The sequence below is a fragment of the Xenopus tropicalis genome, chromosome 7, assembly GCF_000004195.4.
Source record: "Xenopus tropicalis strain Nigerian chromosome 7, UCB_Xtro_10.0, whole genome shotgun sequence".
NCBI lineage: Eukaryota > Metazoa > Chordata > Amphibia > Anura > Pipidae > Xenopus > Xenopus tropicalis.
The window spans coordinates 76,245,307-76,265,333 of NC_030683.2; the positions used below are offsets into that span (position 1 = coordinate 76,245,307).

The 20,027-nt window shown below is 38.9% G+C and overlaps 1 pseudogene; it reads left to right on the top strand.

Moving 5' to 3' along the window:
* Positions 1–9,527: 9,527 nt before the first annotated feature.
* LOC116412358 lies at positions 9,528–10,441 on the top strand (annotated as a pseudogene).
* Positions 10,442–20,027: the final 9,586 nt, after the last annotated feature.

A 20,027-nucleotide genomic window follows, 5' to 3' on the forward strand; every position in this document is an offset into this window, starting at 1 on the left:
ACCATTTAAAGCTTACTCAAAGGTAAGCCATCAAAGCCAGACAGATGGGGGGCCACACAGAAGGGGGTCGTGGGCCACCAGTTGGACAGCACTGTCCTATTTCATACAACAGCAAACATAGCATGTTTCTTTTAGTGCTACATTTTTTTTCTTTTCTACTAAAGTAGAAAAGTTTAGTTGATCACGGTTGATCTATCTTAATAGTGGGTGACAAATCTGAAGATATATTTATTTACAAACATTACATTTAATATTTTGTAAGATTTAAATGCCTTAAACAGAATAAAGGCAATGGCACACAGTGGTCAAATCTCCCCAAAATGCTTTTACATTAGCAATAAAGTGAATCTCCTGTGGAAAGGCATATGCAACACTTTGTTTTCTGTTGTTGCCCATAGTTTCCTGTGCAGGAACTTCACATAACTTCAGAAACAAAGCAATGTATATGCCTTTCCACCAATGATTTTATTGCCAGTGGGATGGCATTTCAAGGAGATTAGTCACCAGTGGTAGCTGTGATTTGACATCGAGTGACTAATCTCCCCTTGTGCCACTGCCCATAACCTGGCCATACACATATCGATACCAATTTTCTGACTGTGTGTGGGCTTAGAACCATTGTTCTGATAACTTTCATACCATGGTGATCAGTCATTTAGTCGATCAGCCAGGTTAGAAAATTTAACGATAAAATCTGTGCATGTATTGTGTATTTGCCAATATCCTTGGGACCTACAATGGAAGTCACTTTCGTACGATTGGTGTCTGCCAACTATTTCATGTTCAAAACATCCTCCGATTAGTCTACAATTAAAAAAAGGTATCGTAAATAATAATGAGCAAAGCTGTCCCATTTCGCTTCGGTGTAAAATTTGCGAAACGACAAGAAAATTGGCAAAATGGCGAAAAATCCGCAAAACATGTTTGCTCGCGACTTTTTTGTCGCCCGCATATTTTTTTGATGCAACCGCACCTATTTTACCTATTTTTACACTACTGCACCCAATTTGACGTGACTTTTTTTGATGTGCAACTAATTTTTCCGCTGTAAGTTTTTGTGGAGGTATTGCAAAACAATTTGCCAATGGCGAAATGAGGAAATTTGCTACAAATCCATGCCTGGCAAAAAATGTGCTTGTCGCTAATCGTAAACACAATTTTTTTTGTTTTAATGAATTTCAAACTATAGCTTTATACCGTACACACATTATATTTTTTAAAAATTAGACTATGGATTTTATAAATCTTAATCATGGAAATGATGACTAAAATTACACAGCTGATTACAAATGAATTCTGTAATGTAATCCAGTAGCATTCTATGCAACCAAGCTTTCTCTGCTATGTAAACTTGGTTATTCTCTTTTATTTAAAAAAAAATAAATAAAATGGAACAATTGTCCCCATGCCCACACAGCAGCTTCTTTAGATAAGCTAGAGCTGTCTTTGTGAAACAAAAATGTTTTGCAAGTGTCAATCATCATAATGTTGCATTTAATTAATATCTATTCAGGGGTTCAGAGACTTTGACAGAAATTATTTGATTTGTGGTATGAGTTAGTGAGTACATTTTTGCAAGTTTTTATAGGTGAGGATTAATGTGTAGGAGTTGTGTCAGTTAGATGTTTAGCTAGTTATAAAATGCAGAATTCCAGACTTTTCAAAATGAAATGTGTTATACACCAGTTGCAGTTGATGAAGGTATGAAAGTATGATGGTATGCATACATTTGTAACAGACTTAAAGACCACAAATGTCATCTGCCATCTTTATATCATCTGCCATCTGCTAATTAAGAAGTTTTTGTAAGGTGCCTGCAACCAAAAAAATCTTGTCTTTAAAAAGCATTGACTAATAAATATCTTAAGAGAAAGTTTTTCTGCCATTACACAGCACATTCAATTAAATACAAGAAAAACTAGTAAAACACAGTAAAGATATGAAAAATATTACAATGGATACACTATATAAACAATCCTCTGCATAGCGTTTCTAGCATAACTAGAGCACAATTAAATAACTACACATTTACAATGGAACTTATAGGTGTCGGAACAGGGTGTGGTCATGTAGAAAGGCAGATGGAATGCTTGGTATTTTAATTATTTTTCATTTGCATTGGCAAACACCCATTTACTAAGATTTTCTGAGAAAAGTTGTATTTTTTTTGTTTATTTTTTTTCTGAAATCTAGATACCGTATATACTAGAGTATAAGCCGATCCGAATATAAGCCGAGGTACCTAATTTTACCTAAGAAAACTGGAAAAACTTATTGACTCGAGTATAAGTCCCTCAGTGGTGCAGCATGAAAAGCATCCATATATACAAAATCTTTAATCCCATAACTAAATATGGCAATTCTGTACAGTACAGTAAATTGCTGTTCTGGATGTCACTTCAATGAATACAAAATTATTCTATATAAATTTGATAAAACAACTACTGTGCCACTAGCCATAGAGCTTAGCAAGTTATGTAAACCTCTCAATATAGAGACCAGTACATCTCTCTCTCTTTTTTATTTTTTCATTGGTGACTGTACATAAGCCTGAGAAGAACTGCATGTGGGTACTTTTGATTTAATTAGGTGAGCAGTAATTATGTAAAGAGCTTCAGAAGGGCCTCTTGTGTCAAAGACATCAATTTCATTTGCAGGGCCACTTTGTACAGCATCTGCTGTAAATCTCAAGCAATGGCCTTATGCAGCTGCACCAGATTGCAAGATGTTCATTACTTTACCAAAAGCTGACAAAGCTATAACTTCATACCAAAATAAACTGTGTGAGGCCTTATTTTTTATAACCCTACCTGCTGTTGTTACACTACAACTCCCATCAACTCCCGATTTGATGAGGTTTCGGCAGTCAGTGGATTACAAAAGTTGTATTCATAAACAGTTGGAGGCTGCATGTTGGACATTTGCTACCCCTTCCTTGAAAACCCCCAGACATCCTTACTGATGAGAAATGACGTTGGTCAAAGTAACAAAATAATTACAGGGCACAAGTTAAAAACAATAACAACAACTGGCTGGCTAGCAACACAAGTGTGTACATTGATTTCCAAACCTCTCCGTTGCTAAGCATGCTTGCAGGAACACTGCTTTTTTTTTTGCAGAGCACTATTGTCACCAGCAGTAAAGGTGGTAATCAAGCTAATCCCCTCATTGTAAAAACAATAACAACAACTGGCTGGCTAGCAACACACGTGTGTACATTGTTTTCCCAACCCAGTCTACCTGCTTAAGGCACAGAGTGTATTTATGTAATCAGAGAATCAGCACGGCAGGCGAGCTTATCCAGGGGGGATGTGCCCCTCAAAGGTGCATAGGCGCGCCGTGCACGATGTCCTGTAAATATTTAGTCGCCATAATATGCAGTACTATAGTGGTAAATATTTATTCGCCATAATATGCAGTACTATAGCGGTAGATATTTAGTCGCCATAATATGCAGTACTATAGCGGTAAATATTTAGTCGCCATAATATGCAGTACTGTAGCGGTAAATATTTAGTCGCACAAAATACATTACTGGGTATATTTTGGCGATTTCTTTGTCGCGACTTTGTAATTTCGCGACTTGCGGACATTTTGTAGCAATTTTGTAATCTCGTGACATGTGCGACTTGCAGCCATTTTGTGTCATTGAGCCTGCAGTCACACTACAGAGAGCATCATGCCTGGGGTATCTGATCTGCTACCAGGGGAGAGGCACTATATTGTGTCATTTTTCCTGCGCTCAGGATATGACAACCTGCCGCTGGGGCCCTTAGTGGTCCACGAGAGGAAGAGGGCAATCCTGCGCGACCTCCAAGATGGGTTGCGCGACAGGTTTGCCCTTGATGTGGACCTCCGCCTGCTTCAGAGCAATATGGTCGGACCTGAAGCGCAGGAATTCAGATCTGGTCACTGAAACTTACTTTATTATGCTTTTACAGAATACGTTCAGTAAAAGATTTAGCAAGTAATTTGAACTAAAAGTACAAATGTAAGAAATGTCAGGGATGACGAAAGTAACATAGTAACATAGTAAGTTGGGTTGAAAAAAGACATACGTCCATCACATAATGCCAGTGAGGAACTGAAATGTTGGTCACAATAAACCTCTGAATATTATTTCACATCTTCGTGACTCCTTGTGAAAATCCTGTGTGTGCCGTCACCCCATGCCTGTCTAGATTTTGTTTTGCCACAGGCACCCAGGTATTATTGTTCCTTATGGTGTGCAGCTTCCCAGCACTTCATATTGTATATATATATATATACACACACACACACACATCTATTTTCAAATATATATGCATAAATGAGTTTAAAGCAGGGGGAAGCAGCAGGGAGCGGTCCATAGTGTGAGTCATTTGGGGAAGGGCCACGAATGCTTTAGGGGGCCCTGGCTAACAATGTCCTTTGTATTGATGTGAGGGTTCACAGGGGGAGGGGCCAGTGGGGGCGTGGGAGGAGGGAGGCCCAAAAAATGTTGTTGTGAGGGGCCCCGTTATTTATGATGGTGTATAAATGTATATATGTGTATAATATATTACACAAAATAACATCTTGCAATACTATCTCACAGAACTTCAGCTGGACGTAGCGCCTCATCCCCAGGCACACCAGGCTCCAGAGGCCCCCCGAGGCCCCAGCACCCGGCCAGGCCCCTTCACCCGGCCAGGCCCCTGAGGCCTCAGCACTCGGCCAGGCCCCAGCGTCACCAGAGGCCCCAGAGGCAAAAGAGGCCCCCAAGGCCCCGGACACTCCCCCCTTCATTCCTCCCCCAGTTTCCCCCCAGGTCCTTGAGTTCTCCCCCCAGGCCCAAGGACTCACCCCAAGACAAGCGCTGGGCACCAGGTTCTCCTGCCGACGAGGGACCATCACGCCGGTCAATGCAGGAGGACCTGGATACCATCAAGGCCCGAGTTGGCCCAGCTCCGGGGGGGAAATGGCCGAGCTGCGGAGGGACATGCGGGAACTCAAGGGCAGCAAGCCCTAAGTTTTATTTTTCCTATTTTTTTCTCTTTTAAAAGATTTTATTGTTAAAATAAAAGTTTTTATTTTTCTGCTTTTGAACTGGTTAATGTCTAATTATTTTTCCTTCCTTGATATGGTATTCTATACTTTCATGTAGTTTCTCCTCCACTCTTACATTTATCAGTAACAGCATCAATATGCTATATGGGTTAAATTTTTGCAAATATTCTGCGCAACAATTTTGTCTTTAGCCCATTTTGCTGAATAGTAAAACTTGCATTAATTAGTACGCAGCGTATTTTCTGGCAAGTGTGATAACTGCCAATCAAATGTTTTGTTGCCAGAATAATTGCAATTTTATATTTGTTCCCGTTTAATAAAGTGCCCATAATATATTTGCCATTTATTCTGTGTCTAAAATCTCCCACATAATTTAAGCCACTTTAGCAAACGGACCCCTAAGTATTTGGCTAAATATTCTTAAATGCCCCCCCCATTTTATTATCTCTAGCACTTCTTTTTTTTTCTTACTTATATTTTTATTGGTTTCTTGGTTTTTTTTTTGCAAATAAACATTTATACAGCACCTCTCTAGCACTTCTGTGCTCTCCCAGGGCAAAATGTCGCCAGTTTTATGCTGCCGATTGCAGTGTGCGTAATGCCGCGACAATTAGCACTTGCGATAATTAGCGTGCATGGGAAAAATACTGCGCACGTTATTTACCGCGACAAAAATATCGCATGCAGTATCGCGCGTAAATTAGCGCAAGTGTGCTTATAGTGAATCGTGCGATAAGTCGCGAAAATTTAGAGGCGATAAAATTTTTACCGCACGCTATAAATTGCGCACGTTTTATCGCACTTTAGTGAATCAGCCCTATTATGGTTTTCCAAAAATGAGCGCCAATGCTCCTAACATGGCTGCTGGAGCAATTCATGTTTGGGAAAAATAAAGAGGATTCATGGAAATAAACGGGCATTTATCTAAAAAAAAACAGACAAATTTCTCAAATTTTTTGTCTAAAAAAAATTCTTGATTTTTAGACAATAAACTCAAATTTTTTGTTCAACCCTACCAACATTATTGTAACATTTAATAAATGTAAGAATAATCACGTTTTATTTCAGAAAATACCAAGTCGAGTTTATATGAGTTAAAAGGCCAGAAAAATCCTAGTATTAGTAAATATGCCCCTTACTCACTGTTGTGCAGTAAGATCGTTCCCCTCCTTCTGTGCCATGCAGGAAATTCAAAACAGCAGCATAGCAAGGAGCAACGCGATCTTACTGCGCAACAAAGCAAATAATTTGAAAAGTTAAGAAGCCCAAGATACATAAATATGGGCACATAAACTAAACTGAGCGGTAAAGCAGCTACCAATTATATATACTCATATAATGCATTAGGCTACATCTGTTTACTGTTTTAAATATATTGAAATTTTCACTTTTTAACTAATTTTAAATGGTATATGAATATATGTATTTAGTAGGCAAGAGAGGCACCTGCCTGGCACCCCCATCTTCATGCCCTAGGCAGGTGCCTTTTCTGCCTACCCTGCACCTGATTAAAGGAGAACTGCCATCTGAAGTGTGATTTAAGGAGGCTGCTATATTAACTGTTCAGGAGTTTGTACAATTCACTCTCCTGCACAAAACCACTCCTGTAGCTCTCCTGTATTGGATAATCAAAAGAAAACCTGTATAACTGGCTCGGTGACTGCAATCCTTGCCTGTGTAAGTTACTGCTTCTGACTCTGATCAGCAAGTAGATGCATGTGCAGTGGAGAACAATTTCATCCTGGCTTCCTCTGCATATGTTCTGCAATTAGATTCAGGGAGCCAGAAACAGAAAATGACCAAAGGCAGCTGCCAACCCCACGGCGCAGGTCTGCTTTGGATTATAGGGCACAGAGGAGTAGGAGAGTGATAATAGTGATATTCAATTAGGGGCTAGGAATTGTACAGGGGACTTAAGGCTAGGGGAGTATCAGTGCACACAGCAGACCCAGCAGCTGCGCAGGAGCCCAAAATACAGAGAGCTTGATGAGGTTCCCAAGTGATGCAAATGTTTTTAAAACAAACAAAGAAAAGAAGCGTATTAGTGCTTTTTGTGCATTTGATGCATAATAAACGGTAGAAAATTTACTTTTTTTACACAAAACATGGAGTTCAAATTTGAAATAGTGAAAAAATAGTTTTAAGCTGTGTAGGAATGATGTATATACTGTATTAAGCCATAATGTATGTCAAGAATTAGTAACCTATAAAAAAAATAAGAGGTTTGCTTTTAAACTAGTGACCTCTAAATGTTAATTTACAGTAGCAGTTTACTGCTCAGTACATATTTACATAACTGGGCATATTTATATTTTTTAAATGTTTGTTGGTTTGATAATATTTGATAATGCTTTTGTAACCATAAAAATACCAAGTGTCCAAGTGAAAAGTTATTAATTTTAAACTTTCAAACATATAACTTTTATTTTAGCCTTCTGTTTATATTTCCTATTTCATACAACAGCAAACATAGCATGTTTCTTTTATTGCTAAAGTAGAAAGGTTTAGTTGACCATGGTTGATCTGTGTTAATAGTGGGTGACAAATCTGGATTTTAGGATACTTATTAACCAATAGAGATGTAGCGAACCTCACAAAAAAAGTGCGAACTTTGCGAACCCCATAGACTTCAATGAGAAGGGTGCCACGACCTGGACAGTGGTATGCCGGAGGGGGGATCAAGGGCAAAAATTTCTCTGAAAAATACGTTGTTGACACAGCGTTGCGTTTTGTGCTGTAAAGGGCAGAAATCACACTACATTTCTAAACTTGTGTAATAAACTGCTTTAAAATGTCCCGCATCTACATGCCAATAAAAAAAAATATTTGAATGTGTGGTTGGTGCTGGTGCACTACTATGTCTGTCTCCAACACACACAGACGGAGCTGCAGTACACAATGAAAAGAAGAGTAACAGTAATCAGAAAATAAAAGCAGTCCTTACAAGGACTATTGGGTTACAGCAGATGAGATCAGCAGGACAGCTGTCCACAGCAGCTACATATAGAGCAGAAGAAAGTAGATTACTAGTCAGCAAAGCTACCTAAACTGTCCTTCAAACCCCTGCACAGCTCTCTCCCTATGCTAACACACAGACAGAATGTAAAATGGCTGCTGGGCTTCGGTTTATATATGGAAGGGAGTGGTCCGGGGGTGGTGGTCCAGGAGGGAGAGCTGCCTGATTGGCTGCCATGTATCTGCTGGCTCTGGGGTGAGAGGTCAAAATTTGGCTTCAGCTAAGGCGAACCCAAAATTGCGAACATCGCTAAAAGTTCGCGAACTTGCGAACACCCGATGTTCGCGTGAATTAGTTCGCCGGCGAACAGTTCGCTACATCTCTATTAACCAATGGAACTGCAGATAACTCAGTTACATAGGGTTGAAAAATGACAAGAGTCCATCAAGTTCAACCCATCCAAGTAAACCCAGCACACACAACCCATACCTACCAATCTATACACTCATACATAAACTATATATACACAACCACTAATACTAACTGTAGATATTAGTATCACAATAGCCTTGGATATTCTGCTTGTTCAAAAACTTATCCAGGCCCCTCTTAAAAGCATTAACAGAATCTGCCATTACCACATCTCCAGGAAGAGCATTCCACACCCTCACTGCCCTCACCGTGAAAAACCACCTACGCTGCTTCAAATGGAAGCTCCATTCCTCTAATCTAAAGTGGTGACCTCTGGTGCATTGATCGTTTTGATGGGAAAAATAACATCCCCTATCTGCCTATAATCCCCTCTAATGTACTTGTACAGAGTAATCATGTCCCCTCGCAAGCTCCTCTTTTCCAGAGAAAACAACCCCAACCTCGACAGTCTAACCTCATAGCTTAACACTAGATTTACTATAGCTGCGCAAATCTGCGTAAATTCCCTGCACCTCACACCTACTAGCATCCCTGCTGAGTTTTTTAACATGCCGTTAGCTCCATTGTTCTATTGCTTTTGTTGTGCAAACCACCCATTACCTGTGAAGCCTGGCACATTTGCATTTGTTTACTCAGAGTAGCTCAGATCCAAGGCACATCCAAACCTCTGTGTGTGACATGGAAACCTTCAGAAATGTTGGGGGTTGGGGAGCAGTGAGCAGAGAGTGTGGAACCTCTCTGCACAACAGGCTTTGGTCTGGCTTCAGGAAATGGACGAAGCAGACTCTGACGGAGGAGAGATTTAATTGTCCAGCAGGCCACTGATACCTCCTCAGAAGAATCTGAAAAGGAGACAGAACAAGAACCCAACATGCGGCGGATCCAAGGCAGATCCAAAACTCTGTGTGTGACATGGAAACCTTCAGAAATGTTGGGGGTTGGGGAGCAGTGAGCAGAAAGTGTGGAACCAGTGTGAAGTGTAGAAAATAAAAATAAAAACTGTACCAAGAGTACAGTATAAAAAGTGCACTATACTAAAAATCTGGACATAAATATGGACACGTGTATTGAAAAATATTTGTGTGTAATATATATATATATATATATATATATGTGTGTGTGTAAACAGATAAATATATGTACAACACTGTGGATATATCTTTATGGAGAGAGGCTGGCAGAGAACGTGGTCATGAATCTGATGGAGCCATTTTTGCATGATGGGAGAAATGTCATGATGGACAATTTCTTTACTTCACTGTCGCACAAACTGCTGCGGCGCAAAACAACGCTACTGGGCACGGTGAATAAAGTCCGGCATGAACTTCCTCAACTTGCAAAAGACACTGCACAGCGAGAGGTATTCTCCACTTCAGTGCTTAGAAGTGGCAGTGTCTCCTTGACAATTTATGCACCTAAAAAAAACAAGACTGTGTGTGTTCTAAGTTCCATGCACCAAGACGTGACGATCGGTGACAACAGAAAGAGGAAACCCAACACAATAACAGACTATAACCACATGAAGGTATATGAATGTGTGTATAATTTTAGATGTGTTGGACCAAATGGCGCAGATGTATTCCGTAAGACCAGCACCACGCAGGTGGCCAGTAGCGTTTTTTTACAATATGCTGGACCTGGCGGCGGTGAATGCCTACATTTTGTACAAGGCATGTACAGGGTGGACAGGCAAAAGAAGATTGTTTCTGAGTCTTCTAGGTAAGGAACTCCGTTGCCGATTCATGCAGCACAAGGAAATATTGGCACAGAGGCAGGCTGCTGAAGCTGTTGTGCCAGGGACTGTACAGACAACGCAGTGCCAGGTGAAAGAGAGCTGCAACAGGAATCACAGCAGGTTTACCTGTGCAACATGTCAGAAATTCACCTCAACGAATCCTGAAAAATTATGGACCTTTGTTTACCTTTACATGTTCAAGTCTCTTGGAGTGACCCATGCGTCCCTACCTAAATTACTATAACTGGGCATCTTAAAAGGGAAGTCTTCATTAGCTGGCTCCTCAAATGTATAGACAGATGAAAAATAAGAGTTCAAAATGTCAGCTTTTTCCCCATTCTCATCAACCAACTCAACCCCCCCCCATGATAATAAGGTTCCCACCCCTTAATTTTTTTACTATTCACATAATTTAAAAATATTTTTTTTGTTGTGATCACTGTTCCCCAAATGCTCACCCACATAAATGTTAGAGATGAGTTCAGTGATATTAGATATTACCAAGTCTAAAATAGAGTCATTCCTAGTAGGTTCTTGAACCGCCTGAACAAAAAGTTGTCATTTAGCATATTTACAAACCTACTAGGTTTTTCTGACTTAGCCACCCCATTACTCCAGTCAATGTCCGGATAATTAAAGTCCCCCATAATAACAACTTGCATTTGCAACAGTAGCTGGGTCTCATTCCCCCCATCTATACGGGGTGGTTTATAGCATACACCAATGATCATTTTCTTTGTGACCTTCAGCCCTACTGAAATTTCTACCCAAAGAGATTCAACGTTTTCATTGGTAATGTCTTTATTACATGGCTTTAAATCTGACTTTACATAAAGACAAACCCCTCCACCCTTTTTAATCCCTCTGTCCCTCCTAAAAAGCGTGTAAACATTTAAACTCTAGCTCACCCACCCACCCCCTTGTCTAGTTTAAACAGCCTCTTAACCATTGTCTCACTAGCACAGCAGACCCCCCTTCCATTGAGGTGCAATCCATCACAGCTGTATAGATTGTACCCCAAACAAAAGTCAGCCCAGTGCTCTAGGAACCCAAACCCTTCCTTCCTACACCAAGACTTTAGCCATGCATTTAGCTCCCTAAGCTCCCGCTTTCTCCCTAAACTTGCACGTGGCACCAGCAAAATTTCCGAAAAAATGACTTTTGCTTAATCTTAGAGCCTAGATCCCTGAACTCACTCTTTAAGGTCCTCCACCTAGCATTCATTTTGTCGTTAGTACCGATATGTACCAAGACAGCCGGGTCAATCCCAGCCCCTCCCAATATTTTGTCAACTCGATCAACCACATGCGAACCCTGGCACCCGGAAGACAGCAAACTGTTCGGTTGAAGCGATCCGCTCGACAGATTACCCTGTCCACTTTCCTAATGATCGAATTCCCTATAACCACCATCTGTTTAGGCCTAGCTCTGCTGTCCTCCCCACCACTACTAGAGAAACTGGTCTCCCGGCTGTTAGAGAGATCAGCCTCATCTAGAATCACCAGTTCAGAGTTCACACTCCCATCTTCTTCACACAATCTGGCAAATCTGTTGGGATGTGCAAACCCTGGCGCAGCCTCCCTTTAATCTCACTCGATTGTCTAACTGTCACCCATCTTACTGCTTTATCATCCTTTCACTGCTCCCCTCCCCCAAAACTATCTGACCCCGCTAGCCTCTGCTCAGTAAGCAAGAGACTCCTCTCAAGATTGTCAATCGAACGCAGTGTTGCAACTTGTTCCTCTAGGGCTCTAACGCGAGCCTCTAAAGTGGCAATTCACTCACAACCACAACAGAGGTATGCACTTTGGAACTGTTGTTCCACAAATGCATACATGTGGCAGGCTGTGTCAGATCTTCAATGCATTCATGTGGCAGGTTTGTGCACTGTGTCAGATCTTCAATGTTGCTGCCACTCATTCTCCCAGTTACAGAAACAGTTAAACAGAAATAGGTGAAAAGATTTGAAATAAATACAAACTTAGTACCTTGTTTTAAACTCCCTTAGTTTGTAACTCCTGTGTTTATAACTCCACTTACAGAGCACCCACTAACTCCTGTGTTTATAACTCCACTGACAGAGCCCCTCTTAAAGAGCAATCACTTACAGAGCACCTATTACCAGAGCAAGCACCACTGGAGTGCCAGTAGGTCACCTGAACAGTCTGTTCAGGTGAACTAATCAAATGCCACCCACCTCAAACTGAGGGTAATTACAAAGGAATGTAACTTCTGGCAAACCTGCTGTAAGCCTTATAGTTCACCAAACTTTGTAAAATATCACCAAAAACAGCAAATACTTTTGATAAAATTAAACCGAACAGTAAAAAACACAATGATTTTGAATAAAGTTGACAAAAAATACTTATCCTTTTTTGTTTAAGTGAAAAGCAAATTGATTCAACCAGCCACCAGCCTGTTTAGCAAATTATGGAGTACTTTGGGCCTTCTGGTTCCCTAATAGATAATGCAACCACGCCCATTTTTACTCCATTGTGCCCAATTTGACATGACTGACTTTTTTTTGATGTGCAACAAATTTTTCAGCTGTAAATTTTTGCGGAAGTATTGCAAAACAATTTGCCAATGGCAAAATGAGGAAATTTGCTGCAAATCCATGCCTGGCAAAAAATGTGCTCATCACTATTCGTAAACACAATTTTTTTTTTTACAGAATTTAAAATTATAGCTTTATACCATACACATATTATATTTTTTAAAAATTGGACTACTATGGTTTTTTATAAACAAACGTTATGGAATTATGGAAAAGATGACTAAAATTACACAGCTGATTACAAATGAATGCTGTAATGTAATCCAGTAGCATTCTATGCAACCAATCTGTTCTCTGCTATGTAAACGAGGTTATTCTCTTTTATTTATAAAAAAAAATGGACCAACTGTCCCCATGCCCACACAGCAGCTTCTTTAGATAAACTAGAGCTGTCTTTGTGAAACAAACACATTTTACAAGTGTCAATCATCATAATGTTGCATTTAACTAATACTTATTCAGGGGTTCAGAGACTTTATTTTATTTGTGGTATGAGTTAGTGTGTCTAGTCAATTTTGCAAGTCTTTATAGGTGAGGATTAATGTGTAAGAGCTGTGTTTTGCCAGTTAGATGTTTAGCTAGTTAAAAAAAATGCAGAATTTCAGACTATTCAAAATGAAATGTAATATACACCAGTTGCAGTTGATGAAGGTATGAAAGTATGATGGTATGCATAAATTTGTAACACAGACTTAAGACTGACTAAAAATGTCATCTACCATCTTTATATCATCTGCCATCTGCTAATTAAGAAGTTTTTATAAGGTTCCTGCAACCAAAAAAATCTTGTCTTTAAAAAAAATTTACCAATAATATCTCAAGAGAAAGTTTTTCTGGCATTACACAGCACATTCAATTAAATACAAGAAAAGTAAAGATATGAAAAATATTACAATGGATACACTATATAAACAATCCTCTGCATAGCCTTTCCAGCATAACTAGAGCACAATTAAATAACAACACATTTACAATGAAACTTATAGGCATCGGAACAGGTTGTGGTCATAAAGAAAGTCAGGTGGAATGCTTGGTATTTTTTATTTTATATTATTTTTTGTTTGAGAAAAGTTGTATTTTTTTCCCCAAAATTTACATGTATGTGTAGGGACCCATAGGGTTAATCTGCCCCTATCGCTTTAAACCCTACCACTTGCTTATTTCTACTGTTACTGGGCAAAGACCCATGTATCTAGTTTACAATTTACATATTGTGCCTATTGGTTTATTTGGTTGATCACACCCCTTGCACTCCAATATAGTATTTAGCAAGAAGGTGTGGCTTCCTCTTTGGCTGCCTCTGTGTCTCAGGTGAAGGTCCACTGAGCCTGGGATCAGAATAGGCCCCAGTAAAGCCTTATTGCCCTAGAGTACCCATCATCTACTCTAGAGAAGTCAGGGGACAGACCCCGTAAACGAGGACCAGTTTTTCTTGTAAGAGCACTCTCCAGGAGAGTGAGATAGAGAGGGTAGGAAGCAAGAGCAGCTCAGCTCCAGCCAGCAAAGTAGCTGGAACTATACATCCATACAGGCAATGCTGCTTCAGCATAGGCCACGGTTGAGACATAGGAGACAGGCAGTATCTCAACCCTGATCCACAGTAAGCTGTAGGACTCTTAAAGCTAGAGGTATTCAACCTGAGGACTGAAGTATCTATCCAGACTGTTTCCAAAGGGGTGCTCAGCTGACCAGGTGCATTTACCCTGCCCAGACTCTAAAATGAGGTAGGATAAACCGGTGTGCATCCTCTCTTGTTATCCTCAGAGTACTATCATATACCATCTGAACTGTGAGTAATGTATATTTGATTTAACCCTGCATCATCATTTGTCTCTAAAAATAAACTGTGCTATAGTTCAACTGCAAGAACCTTCTTGTGTCCATCTTTGCTAATCTGCACTGCACACAGCTCAGTGAGTTGTAGTTCCACTACACCCTTGCTCCGCATGTTCTCTTCCATATAGCAAAGGCCCATTCTGTCTGTACCCCATGCTCTAAACCACACTAGCCTGGGTTTGACTATTTGATAGCCAAATAGGGGTTGCATATGTTTAGCAGTATATGATAGTTTGTTCCTTATCAAAATATATAATTCTGAGTATTTTCTCGGATTGTTTCCATTGTTTTCTTTTTCACTCAGTTTCAAGGAGAAATTAATCCCATCATTGTTTTCTATGTCACTCATTTTCAATGAGAAGTTAATCCCATCATTGTTTTCTTTTTCACCCAGTTTCAAGAGGATGTTAAACCCATCAGTGTTTTCTATTTCACCCAGTGCCAATGTTTCTAAAATGGCTGCTGGAGCAATTCATATTTGGGAAAAATAAAGAGGATTCATGGAAATAAATGGGCATTTAAATTTTACATATTTCTCAATTTTTTCTGCAAAAACATTTTTTTTGTTCAACCCTACCAACATTATTGTGACATTTAGTACATGAAAGAATGATCATGTTTTATTTGAGAAAATACCAAGTCAAGTTTATAAGAGTTAAAAGGCCAGAAAAACAAAATCCTAGTTTTAGTAAATATGACCCTTACTCACTGTTGTGCAGTAAGATTGTTACTCTCCTTCTGTGCTGTACAGGAAATTCAAAACAGCAACACAGCAAGGAGGGGTGCGATCTTACTGCACAACAAAGCAAGAGTTTGGCAATACAAATGAAAAACAATGGTCATTGTGTTTTGGCTGAGAATTAATCAGTTTAGTAGCCTAATTACAGTTGGATGTGTGCCGAACACAGGTAGAGTGTCTAACACAGGTGCAAAGCAACATTCTGCGTCCAACTTGCATCTGGCACTTACATGCGTCTGTGAGAGTACAGGCTCACTTGAAAGAATGAAATGCATTCCTTCCTGTGCTTCCCTGCGGTAGAATCCTGATGAGACTAAATAAATTAAAGATGGCTGTGCTTTCCAATGTGGAACTGTGTGACCGTATAATATAATTTTTGCAGGCAGGAGTTTCAGATAAGCAAAAGTAAGACAAAAAGCATGATAGTTGATAGTAGCTAAATCTATAAAAAAAAAAATAAACAAAATATTAACATATAACATTTAACTGACACATGTATATTGGGGACAACATATATCAACACAAGGACAGTGATTAGAGCTAATTCTACACATACTTTTTTCCAGAGCTACAATAGGACATTTTAAGATAATCCATATTAACTCCTTGCAAGGTAGATGATTCCTTTACCTCAGATAATGCCCAAAGATAATGCACTTTCTAGTTATCATTACAATAATCCGAACTAATTTCCTTATTGGTGCCAAAATTTAAAAAAAATAAACAAAAGACAAATAATTACACATTTTGACGAGGCAAAAAAAGGAATATCATACCTCCCAACTGTCCCAATTCTCGTGGCACAGTTCCTCTTTTAACAGCAAAACCCATAGTCCCGAATTGTTACTGAAAAGTCCCTCATTTCCCTTTGATCTCCCTCACTGAAAGCGGACTTTAATTAAAAAGTAGTTTTTGGCAGAGAGCCCAGAAATCTTAAAAAGCTGCAGAGAGCCTAAAACGTTAACAAGCCACACCTGCACTTAGATACAAAACCCCCAGAAAAGTGTTCAAAATTTAAATAACCTGCCAAATTTTGTAAAATGGGAGTAGTATTTAGGGGATGTGGTCACAAAAATTGGCATGGTCAAAAAAAATTTACACGCTATGCCCAGCATTCCTTTTTGTCCCTCTTTCCATTTTCCAAATGTTAGGAGGTATGGAATAAGTGAATAATACTTAAACTGAGCAAGCAACGAAGTCAGCATTCAAATTTCCTGCTTCTCATTTTTTGCCTTTAGTCTGATGGAAGTCTTCTTATCTCAAAATTCTATTAAAATAAACAGAAAATACACATTAATGTTAATGGCAGTAAGCACTAAGCATGGCCTGCAATAATGTGCTCTGCACCCAACCCAAGGCAGAAGCATTTTCTTCATGAGTAATAATGGTTATGCTTTAGTACCTAGTGCCTTGCCCCTTGTGAATCTTTGACTGTACTAATATGCTTTTTATATTATAAACATGCAGCCTAATCTCACAAATGTTTGATGTGAATGTTTTAAAACATTTATTTACCTTTATTTGAAAACCTTAATATACTAAGGGGCAGATTTATCAAAACACGAGTTCGAATGGGAACAATTCGGATTGGAAACGAAAATTTCTGAAGATCGCAAATATCACGAAAATGCTTCCGAAAAAATCATATTAGTCACGATAATATCGTATTTAGATGCAAAGGACAGACACACACTTAATCAAGGCACACCATATAGGAATTTTAAAATAAATATTTATTTCAATTGCTTCTAAAAATTAATTAATTTAAAATAGCAAATAAGGGGAACAGGAAAGATTAAAAAGGGAAAGAAGGCCCTATGTTTGTTGGAATTGAAACAATTTCACATTCTATGTAGCAACATAGTAACAATGTAGCGACTTAGGGTTTTTTAGCTATAATTGCTATTCAGAGACAGCAGCTATTGGGATTCTCCAAACTAGGAGTAAATTGATCATACTAGATCAAAATCCCAAGTATTGATAAGCGATCGATATTTCCTAAGGCAGTAACAGTTTTACTACAATGGTACCTCTACCCTAGGTCATCTACATAAACATTCTTTTTGAGTTCGAGTGAAAGTTTGTGGGAGTTATAGTTCACATTGTTGCACATTATTCATTGCTACAGCATAAGCAGGGTAGCTATCTATGATACCCGAGAGTTGTAATTAGAAAGCTGAGCAAAATTCAGCCTATCTGTTTAGCTATTGTCTTCACAAAACAAGTTAAGTATCGTATACACCAACTTGATGCGCAAAGGTAGATTTATGTCTCACGGGGAGCTGGCTGCCTCTTTCGAGGTTCTGTGCCTTAATCTGACAGATGCGCCGTTTTAAATATTCAGCATTAGTTGTGCCACTCATGCATCGGCGGAATCAGGAGCGGTAAATTTATCTCACTGCAGCGGCCCCCTAGCTTACCCAAAGATCGCTCTCAATTGTTAGGAGCCGCCCGTACCATTCAACAAGCTACCTAATACCATTCAGCAGGCTGCCTAATACAAAGGGCGTCCGCGCCTACTTCAATATGTATAGTGCTAATTACGGGTTAGTCGATCCAATTCACGGATCTTATAACAATTACCCGTCTCCCCCATGCTCGTATACTTGGCTAACTCGAAGCTGTGCGGCGCCTTAACTCCCATTCACATTATTTTGACCGGATAGCTTGAAAGCACCATCTCTCCCCCCGATATTTAGACTCAAAAGAACGGCTATTAGTGTCCCTTAGCAACCATATGTTGGTGCCGTCAACATTAGCTGTCCCTATTCTTTCTCGTGCCTACCATTACCATAGATTTAACCTCGGCACGAGGACCAACAAACAAAGGGCTATAACGCAGACGCGCGTTTCGCAAGAAATGCTTTCTCAAGGCGAACATCTGTGCCTCCGTGGGAGTTGTTTAAATATTCTCCCCCACCAATCACCATCATTCGACGCCTTCACGTGAGCTCCAATTGCTCTAAGAGATTAATGATATCGCAGGAACGGAGAGGAGCCTAACAACAACAATATGCTTCTTATTTTTATTTTTTATTATTGTTCATTTATATCTGTTTTAATAAACTCATTTGCCATTTATATGATTTGAAAGCTAAGTGGTTTTCTCTTATGTCTTGTGTTGTAAATATTTATTAAGAAGGTTCTTTTATTTTAATTATCAAGATTTTATGTTATAAGGATCGGAAAATTTATTAATATTGATTTAGTATCTCCTACTCAGGTTAACTTCAATAAATTAGAAAGTTGACACAAGGGATTATCTAACGCCTAATATAGGCAAAAAATTAAACAAAATTATATAAAAATTAAATAATTAGTTACCTAAAAAGGTTCTCATAAATTATTATATTTGTATTATTGGGAAAGAGAGGGTTTACCCGTGTAAGTTCTCATAAATGTGAAGTGCTGTCCAATATCAAACATACGAGAAATAAGAGAATTTTAATATATGTGCTCCCTTGCTTAATGTGAATATTTATCAAGGAATTACAAGTCCCTGATCAGGGTTGAAAGTGTAAAGAGGTGACTAAAAAACAAACCAAAAGAAAGGTGAGTGAAAATTAAGTGAATTGGACTACCCATAAATCTGTGGATTCTCCTATACGTGGTTAGGGGGAATTGTATGTGAAATTGAGAGGATCACAGTGATTGATAGTGCAGGTGGGGATTAGGTTTAATAGTGTACATATAGCAATTTGTGATGAATTTATATTTATCTGAGATTTTATAGTGATCTTATGAATAATAAAATAAAACTTTGATTCCCAATAATTATAAACTAAATTAAAGTATTATCTTAAGAAGGTAGAGAAATCAATTTTCTCATTTAATCCGGCCGGGGCTAGAGTATTTAATGTAAAAATCCATTTGCTTTCGCGTTTTAGAAGATGTTCCGATATATTACCACCCCTTATACCAAGGGACACATGTTCAATTCCCCAGAACTGCAATTTTTCTGACTTGGCATTATGATGCATTAGGAAATGACTTGCCACTGTACTGAGAATTTTAATTCTTTTTCCAGTCTTCTTTTGCCATATTAATGGTGCTTACATGTTTTTGTATTCTTTTGTTTAATCTTTGTGTAGTCATGCCTACGTACTTTTTTTCACAGGGACATTCGATACAGTATATAACGTTTGAAGTCCTACAGTTGATATAATCGTTTACATACTGTACATTACCAAAACGGTCAGTAAAAGAGTCCTGACTTTTAATCATACTGCAGGAAATGCAGTTCCCACATCTAAAGGTCCCCTTAATGGGGGGTTGGCGTTTCCTTCCTGTGAAATGACTTCTGGTGAGATGGTCTCCTAAATTCTGGCATCTTTTGTAACAAAATGAGACTTTTTCAGGCAGTACAGAACGTAAATCCGGATCTTGACATATTATTGGTCATAGTTCTTGGATTATCTGTTGTACTTTATATGTTTGTGGACCATATGTGGTTATAAATCTTAATTGTTGGTCATCTTGAGTCTTTGCCGGTTTGATTTTCAAAAGCTTATCTCTATTTGTAGTGAGTGCTTTGTGATATGCTTGTTTCAAAATTTTATTTGAATAACCTCTATCTTTCAGTCTGGTTTTTAGTTGTTCTGACCTTAAACAAAAAGTTTCCACAGATGTACAGTTATGTCTAAGTCTTAGAAATTCGCCCGTTGGTAAGGATCTTTTTACCGTATTCTTATGATAGCTCTCAAAGTGTAGAATTGTGTTAGTAGCCGTTTCTTTTCTATATAGG